This window comes from Hevea brasiliensis, chromosome 5 (assembly GCF_030052815.1).
Source record: "Hevea brasiliensis isolate MT/VB/25A 57/8 chromosome 5, ASM3005281v1, whole genome shotgun sequence".
Lineage (NCBI taxonomy): Eukaryota > Viridiplantae > Streptophyta > Magnoliopsida > Malpighiales > Euphorbiaceae > Hevea > Hevea brasiliensis.
The window spans coordinates 32,219,712-32,228,980 of record NC_079497.1 but is presented as its reverse complement, the minus strand read 5'-3'; the positions used below and the strand labels follow the sequence as shown (position 1 = coordinate 32,228,980).

General features: G+C 39.2%; 1 non-coding gene across 1 annotated transcript; it reads right to left on the bottom strand.

The window, feature by feature from the left end:
• Positions 1-386: 386 nt before the first annotated feature.
• Positions 387-492, bottom strand: LOC131180486 (small nucleolar RNA R71). Its single transcript, XR_009149254.1, has one exon. It is a non-coding gene; the product is annotated as a small nucleolar RNA R71 (small nucleolar RNA).
• Positions 493-9,269: the final 8,777 nt, after the last annotated feature.

The following is a 9,269-nucleotide window of genomic DNA, read 5'->3' as shown; positions in this document are numbered from 1 at the left end:
AAGTTGTTAATACAAATGTGCCTAGGGGAAGTATGATGGATCATGCTTTTCCTCGTTTTGATGACTTGAGAGAGAGCATAGCAAGACCAAGAATTGATGCAAATAGTTACAAGATGGATTTTGGAGTTCTTCAAATGATCCAAAACTCTCAATTTGGAGGACATCCTTCTGAAAATCCACACACACACCTGAAGAAGTTTGCTATGATTTGCGACATGCAAAAACAACCTGGAGTGTCTGATGATGCAGCAAGATTGAAGCTATTCCCATTCTCTTTGAAAGATAGAGCATTGGATTGGCTTGATTCTTTACCTCACAACTCCATTACAAATTGGGAGCAACTAACTGATGCATTTCTTGCACAATATTTTCCACTGAAAAACTCAAGAGCCGAGGAATCAAATGACACTTTGGACCAAGAGAAGATGAAACTCTCTATGAATCATGGATGAGATGGAAGGAATTAGAGAGATTATGCCCACATCATGCCATTCCAAAATGGATGATAAATCAGAATTTCTACACAAATGTCACTCCTGCAATCAGAGGAATTATTGATGCTCAAACATGAGGAGAATTTATTATAAAGCATGAAGATGAAGCTTATGAGTTATTAGAGAAAATTGCAAAGAATACTCATCTTTGGAGTAGTCCAAGAGGACCAGCTCCAACTCAGAAAAGGCAAGCTGCTGGAATGTATGATCTTGATCCATTCAACATGATTAATGCAAAGTTTGATGCACTTACAAATGTCCTTGCTAAGAAGATGGAAGATTTGAGTATGTTGGTTAGTTCAACATCATCACCGGAAGTTCACAACAAGTGGCTTATGCAGAGGAAACTACCAAATGGAGTAGATTATGGAGAACAAGCAGATATGTTGGTAATTATGGAAACAAGCAAATGGGGAATCCTTATTCTCAAACTTACAATCCAAATTGGAGGAATCATCCCAACTTTTCATGGGGCAATCAGCAAGGTCAAGTTCAAAATCGAATTTTCAACCACAACAAAGCAGAGTCAAGTTCCATATCGCAAAATAGGCAACCATTGCCCAATTTTCAGCAGAAAATATGAACCCTCCACCAAAACAGAAGAACGAAATTCCACCATCAAGCTTTATTGCAACAGATTCTTGCCAACCAAAATAAGCATGATGAGGAGATGAGAGAGGTGAAAGCAAGGTGGAACAAATGCAAACACACAAATGTATCTTTGGAAAACCAGATTGCACAACAAGCATCTTCCTCAAGTGCCAAATCTTTTGGAAAGCTTCCAAGTCAACCAGAAATCCAAGAGAGCATTGTCAAGCTATTACTTTAAGAAGTGGTAAAGTTATAAATGATGAGAAGAGTGAAAACAGTGAGAAGAGAGAAAATGAAAAAGGAACCGATGAGAGTGAAAACAAGAGAGTAAGGAGAAATTTGAAGAAAAGAAGAGAAGTATATACCTCCCGAGCCCTACAAGCCACAACTTCCCTTTCCACAAAGATTTCACAAAGCCAAGCTTGATAGGCAATTTGGGAAGTTCTTAGAGGTTTTGAAGAAACTTTACATAAATGTGCCTTTGTTGATGCTCTTTCACAAATGCCCTCTTATGCAAAATTCTTGAAAGAAATTCTCTCAAATAAGAGAAAACTTGAAGATGATGAAACTGTAGCTTTGACAGAAGAATGTAGTGCTATCCTCCAGAGGAAACTTCCTCCAAAGCTTAAGGATCCAGGGAGTTTTTCAATTCCATGCCACATTGGAGAGTCTTGTTCTACAAAAGCTCTATGTGATTTAGGGGCCAGCGTTAGCCTTATGCCCCTTTCTATCTATGAAAAGCTCAACATGGGAGATCTAAAACCAACCCACATTTCTCTTCGCTAATGACGAACAATCAAGTATCCTGAAGGGATTTTGGAGAATGTGCCCCTGAAGGTTGGAAAGTTCTATATACCTGTTGACTTTGTCATCTTGGACATGGAGGAAGATTCTAATATTCCAATTATCTTGGGGAGACCCTTTCTAGCTACAGCAGGAGCATTGATTGATGTGAAAGGAGAAAAGCTTACTCTTAGAGTTGGTGAAGAGCAGTTAATTTTCAATATCAATAACACTATGAAAAAGCATCATTCTGAAGCTGATACTTGCTTGAGAGTTGATATTATTGATGAGCTGGTTGAAGAACACTTCAGAAAAAATATCCAGAAGATCCACTTGAAAATTGTTTGGTTCATGGAGGAGGCATAGACTATGACAACCCTCATGCAGCTGCATATACTCAACACTTAGAGGGAAGTGCACCATTCATTTCTGCTCAGTTTTTCAACTCACACAAAAGGAAAAAGCAGAATTTAAGCAATCATCATTCAAGGAAGAAGATGCACCTAAGGTAGAACTTAAGCAACTTCCTTCTCACTGTATGAATTTCTTGGCACTAATAACACTTATCCAAAGAATTGTAAATGCAAACTTGAGTACTTTAGAGGTGATAAGTCGTTAAGAGTGTTGAGAAAATTTAGGAAAGTTTTGGGATACACCATAGATGACATTAAGGAATAAGCCCACACTTTTGCATGCATAGAATCATTTGGAAGAAAATTGTAAACCATCTATTGAACATCAAAGGAGGTTGAACCCAAATATGAAAGAAGTTGTTAAAAGGAAATTTTGAAGTTGCTTGATGCAGGATCATATATCCCATCTCGCATAAGACTTGGGTGAGCCCAGTACATGTTGTCCCAAAAAGGGTAGAATGACAAAGGGTCAAAAATGAAAATAATGAATTAAGTCCCACTAGAACGGTGACTAGTTGGCGAATGTGCATAGATTACAGAAAATTAAATTTTGCCACTAGAAAAGATCATTTTCCACTTCCCTTCATTGATCAAATGTTGGAAAGACTAGCTAGGCATTCTTACTTTTGCTATTTAGATGGATATTCGGTTTTTTCAAATCCCTATCCATCCAAATGATCAAGAGAAAACCACTTTTACTTGTCCATATGGAACCTTTGCTTATAGAAGGATGCAATTTGGGTGGTGTAATGCACCAGCCACTTTTCAGAGGTGCATGATGGCAATCTTCTCATATTTCATTGAAGACATCAAGGAGGTTTTATGGACGATTTTTCTGCTTATGGATCTTCTTTTGATATATGCTTGGCTAACCTTTCTAAAATTTTGCAACATGTGCGATATCGACCTTGTGTTAAATCGGGAAAAGTGTCATTTCATGGTTCAGAAGGGATAGTGCTTGGACATTTGGTGTCTAACAGAGGAATAGAGGTTGATAAAGCCAAAGTTGAAGTGATAGAGAAGATGGCTCCTCCTACCAATGTCAAGGGAATTCAAGTTTTCTAGGACACGCGGGTTCTCTGACACTTTATTAAGGATTTTTCTAAAATATCTAAACCTTTGTCTTTTTTTTTTTGTAATGACACACCATTTGAATTTGAACAAGTTTGTTTTGATGAATTTTGCATGTTGATGCAAGATGTCATCTTTGCACCAATCTTGCAACCACCGATTGGAGCCTACCTTTTGAAATTATGTGTGATGCTAGCAACTATGCAATTGGGGCTGTTCTTGGTCAAAGAAAGGACAAAAGGCTTATGCTATTTATTATGCTAGTAGAACACGGATGAGGCTCAAACAAATTATGCAACAACTGAAAAGGAATTTTTGGCAATTGTCTTTGCATTGGAAAAGTTCAGACCTTACATTATTGACTCAAAGGTGGTTATATTTTCAGATCATGCAGCCATCAGGTATTTGCTCCGTAAAAAGGAGGCCAAACCGAGGCTCATTAGGTGGATTCTGATGCTACAAGAATTTGATTTGGAGATTAGAGATAAGAAAGGAGCTGAAAATGTAGTTGCTGATAATCTTAGTAGGTTGAAATTGGATGGTGAAGAATTGGATGAAATCCCTATTGATGAGTTTTTCTTGGATGAACAACTTTTCTCTCTTGTTGCTAAACCACCTTGGTATGCAGACTTTGTGAATTATTTATCTTGTGGAGTTTTACCTCTAGGTATAACATGGCAACAAAAGAAAAAGTTTCTGCATGAAGTGAAGTTTTATAGATGGGATGATCCTTTACTCTTTAGGAGATGTTGTGATGGTCTAATTAGAAGATGTATTCCTGAAGAGGAAATCCAGAGTATTTTGCATCATTGCCATGCTTCTGATTATGGAGGACATTTTGGCATCTCTAAGACAGCTAGTAAAATTTTGCAAGCTGGTTTCTTTTGGCCAAATCTTTTTAAGGATGTGAGGAAATTTGTGTTGGATTGTGATAAATGTCAAAGGAGTGGAAATTTGTCAAAAGGAGATCAAATGCCCCTAAATAATATTCTTGAAGTGGAATTATTTGATGTTTGGGGAATAGATTTTATGGGGCCATTCCCTCCTTCATATGGTAATAGATACATCTTAGTTGGGGTTGACTATGTGTCAAAGTGGGTGAAAGCTATTGCAACTCCAACTAATGATGCTAGAGTGGTAGTAAAATTTTTGAAAAAATTTGTCTTGAGCAGATTTGGAGCTCCTAGGGCTATAATTAGTGATGGGGGTTCCCATTTTTGTAATAAGCAATTTGAGAGCTTAATGAGGAAGTATGGTGTAGTGCACAAGATAGCTACCCCATACCATCCTCAAACTGCAGGACAAGTTGAAATTTCTAACAGAGAGCTCAAGCATATTTTGGAGAAAACAGTGAACAATTCTAGGAAAGATTGGTCTATCAAACTAGATGATGCTTTATGGGCATATAGGATCGCTACAAAACCCCTATAGGAACTACTCCCTTTAGGTTGGTGTATGGTAAGTCTTGTCATTTACAATGGAGCTAGAACATAGAGCATATTGGGCCATTCAGACCTTGAATTTTGATCTTAAGCAAGCTGGTGAGAAAAGGTTGTTACAACTTAATGAGCTTGAGGAATTGAGGATGGATGCCTATGAAAGTGCCCGTATTTACAAAGAAAGAACTAAAGTTTGGCATGATAAGCATCTGAGGAAAAAGGAATTCAAAGAAGGTGATTCAGTTTTGTTGTTCAACTCAAGATTGAAATTGTTCCTGAAAACTCAAGTCAAGGTGGACTGGTCCATATAGAGTTTCTAAGGTTTTCCCTTATGGAGCAATAGAAATTTGGAGTGAAAACTGGGAATTTTAAGGTCAATGGGCATAGATTGAAGCATTACATAACCGAGACCCAATACTAGGAGCAAGTCATACAAGCTCTCCAATCCCTCACCTCTTTTCAGTGAAATTCATGAAAAGTCCAGCTAAGGACTATAAATTAGCCCTCTTGGGAGGCATCCCAAGTCCTTTTATTTTGCTTTTGTTGATTTACTTTCATTTTCATTAATTTTGTTTTTATCTTAAATCTCCCCAAATTCAATTTTTGACATTGTTAAATTTTGTCTCTTGTAGATGTAATTCAATGAAGAAGGGCTGGTGAACTATTGGGGAAGTAATTCTTAACTTGGAAAATTTTGTCCTTCAAAAGAACTGATAAGCTTTTGCTGCATAATCTGTGCAGGAGCTGCAATCTAGTTCATGCAGAGGAAAAATAAAATCTGCAGTAAAAAAGGGGTGTCTGCAGCAAATGGCTCATGTTTTTGATGAAGTTGGATGTTATTAAATGGAGGAAGGTTAGTGAACTGCTGAAAGCTGCAATCTGGTTATTGCAGAGGAAAAGTATCTTCTGTAGAGCAGAAAAATAGAATCTGCAGCAGATCACTTGTGTTTTTGGTGAGGTTGGGTGGGTAATTTTCTAATATTTGTGCTTATAATGATATTATGGTGGTAAGTGAGTCATTTTTGCAGTCTTGAGCTTCTTTGGGTTGTAGGATACAAGGTAGAAATGCTGCATTTTCTTGGCGAATCTTGGAGAGTTCATTTCTCATTTGTGGTTAGATGCAACTTCATGCAAATTTTATGGAGTTTTATGTGCCAAATGTTGATTTGCAGAATTTGAGTCAAAATGGCATAGCTCTCAAAGGTCTTTTATGTAGGATCCATTTTTACATGCTTGTGTGATGCACTTTTGATGAACTTTGAATATATTGATGTGTTTTTGATGAAACTTCTCATGGTTTATGCTTCATGGAATTATATTTCCTCATTCTAGGGTATTTTTCACACTTGCAATCCATGTTCTATTGCATTCTTGATCTTGCTAACTTGTGCATAAGCAACTGCATAGCTTATGCAATCCTGCATAACCACAATTCTTGCCATTTTTCACCTTTATTGCAAGTGCATAAGGAGAGTGCATAGCTTATGCAACCCTGCATAACCTCATTTTGTCAAAATTCATATCTGTCAAAACTTGCATAAGGTGAGTGCATGACCTATGCACAATTGCATAACTTCAAATCCTTCATTTTCTCTCTCTGCCGAAGTTTGCATAAGGAAGGTGCATAAGCTATGCACTTCTGCATAACCAAAATTCCAAAGCTCCAATTCTGCCGAAGGTTGCATAAGCAGAGTGCATAACCTATGCACTTCTGCATGACCAAAAAAACCCAGAAAAATCATTCTTGCCGAGGGGTGCATAAGGAAGGTGCATAAGTTATGCACCTCTGCATAACCAAGATCTCCAAAAATCAATTCAGCCGAAGAGTGCATAAACAGAGTGCATAACCTATGCACTCCTGCATAACCAGAAAACAGAAAATCCCAAAAGTTGCCGAGACCTGCATAAGCAATGTGCATAGCTTATGCACTTCTGCATGACCACCAACCAAAATTCAAAAAAAAAATTGCCGCAGAGTGCATAAGCAGAGTGCATAGCTTATGCACATCTGCATGACCCAAGTTTCTGAAAAACAATTCTTGCCGAGAGATGCATAAGGGGAGTGCATAACTTATGCACTCCCGCATGACTTCGCTCCTCACCATTTCAGGGTCACCGAAACATGCATAAGGACAGTGCATAACCTATGCACCTGTGCATAAGCACTTCTCTGAAAATTAAATCCTTTTGAAACATGTACAAAAGAGTGCACAGGTTATGCATAAATCATTTTCCCCTTATGCAGTCTCCTCAAACCCGATTCACATTCATTTTCGAAGAAAAAAAATTCCCACCACCTCCACTTCCCAACTCTTCACCCCCACGACCGCCCTTCATCCTCCATTTCTTCCGGCATTCTCGCCGTCTCTCTCCCATCTTCTCCAGCGCTCTAATCACAAAAACCCTAAATCCCCCTACATTTCCATCTCTTCTCCAATCGACCATGGATTCCCCTCCACATTCCCGCCCCGCCTCTCCTCTTGAAGTCACTCCATTGTCTTCGATACATCCCCCTTCCAATCCTCCACCACAAACGACACCACCACCACCTCCATCAACAACATACAAACGCAAAATCCGATCCAAATCCGTGCGACCCATGTCCTCTGCTCCTCCTCTGTCCAAACGCAAAGACCCACCCACCCCATTTTCGGAGCCACCTCCTAAAAAGCCAAAAGCTCCAGCCTCTACACCTTCTTCCAGCAAGAAGACAATTTCAGCAACCCCATTTGTATCAAAGCTACCCTGGCCTCTCCCTGATACAATTCAAAAAGCTGCTTTCAAAAGACTCAAAGATAGAAGGGTACAACCTACTAGGTATATATCTGCTGATGCTCTACAATCTCTGGGTTTATTTGATAATGTAGTTGCATTTCTTGACGGTATGGGTTGGACAGAATTTGTGCATAAGCAAGAGGTAGTTTATCCAATTCTAGTTTTGGAGTTTATTTCTTCATTCTCTGCTACCCTCAACTTGCATGATGTAGACCATAAGCCAATTATGACATTTAGATGCTTGGGGCAAAATAGAGTCATTGGATCAATTTCATAGCATTTTGGTTTTGCAATTGATGGGTTCTTTAGAGTACCACATCTTTGGAGTAGAGGTAGCCAATAAGGGCATCCGAATCCTGCCCAATTTTGGAGAATCATAACAAACCAACCCCAAACCTTCTCTGTGGTAGGTCCAAAACATCCCAAATCCTTGACCATGCACTTAGGTTTATTCATAGGTTGATGGCTAGCACCATATTGGGCAGAGGGACTAGTTCTGGTGCTGTGGGCAAATCTGAACTTTTTATGTTATGGTGTGCATTTCACAAAGTTAAGGTGTCTCCAGGTTACTTCTTTTGCGAACATGTGCTGCATATTGCCACCAAATCCATTGGTGACATTGTTTTGGGTGGACTCATCACCGCCATAGCCAAGCATTTTGGCTTTAATCTGCAGAGCACTCAATCCCAAAGACTTGAGGACACTTCCTATTTTGATCGCACACTTAACCAAAACAGGTTCCATTTATCATATTTTGATGATCTGGCCACCTGCAGTGAACCGAGCCTATTGCACAACCAGAAACCCAACCTTTCACACCAGTCCCACAGCACCCTACTACCCCTACCCCACCCCCTCAGCCTACTCAGGACACTCCAGCTACCTCTGCTCAGCCCATTCCTCCTACAGCTGAACCTACCTCATCCACAGCACCTCCTCCATTCAACACTAAAGCCTTATTCACCTACCTCGACAGGCTTAGTGATGATATCTACTTTGTGGATAGGAAGCTTGACAGTGGTCTTGATACACTAAAGGATCGTCATGAGCAACTATTTGACCTTGTCATGGAAACCAGGGACAAACAGAAAGAACTGAAGGAAATGGTGAAGCAACTCATGATCTTCTGGGCATGCCACCCCACCTCCATCACCTCCTCTGCACCATCATTTCGACAAATGCAGCTGACCACCATTATTAGCAACATCCTTGGACAAAGGAAAAACAATAGACATAGATTAGTGTTTAGTTTACTTTTGTTCAATCTTGTAGGACCTTTTCTTTGTAAATATGTTCAAACATTTATACTTTGTTTTGGATTTTGTTGATTTGCTCTGAATTAGTTTCTTCTAAATTCTGTTTCCTTTGAAGTTTTATTGAATAGCTATTACATTCGTCTTCTTTGATTTTTATTGCACTTATTGCCTTTTTGTACATATTTGCCCATACTCTGTCTATATTTCCATACTTTTACTGCTGGTTGTACATTTCCCCTTGCCAATTCCCATGCAGCAGTTTCTGTATACACTGCACAGCTATGAATTTCCTCATGCATAACCTTTGCATAGCCTGTGCAACCCTTTCTGCTACTTCTGCAGAACTGCACAGGTTGTATTTCCCTTATGCAACTGTCCTGCATAGCCTATGCAACATCTATTGCTTCTTATGCAGCACTGCATGGCTTATGCACCTTACCTATGCAC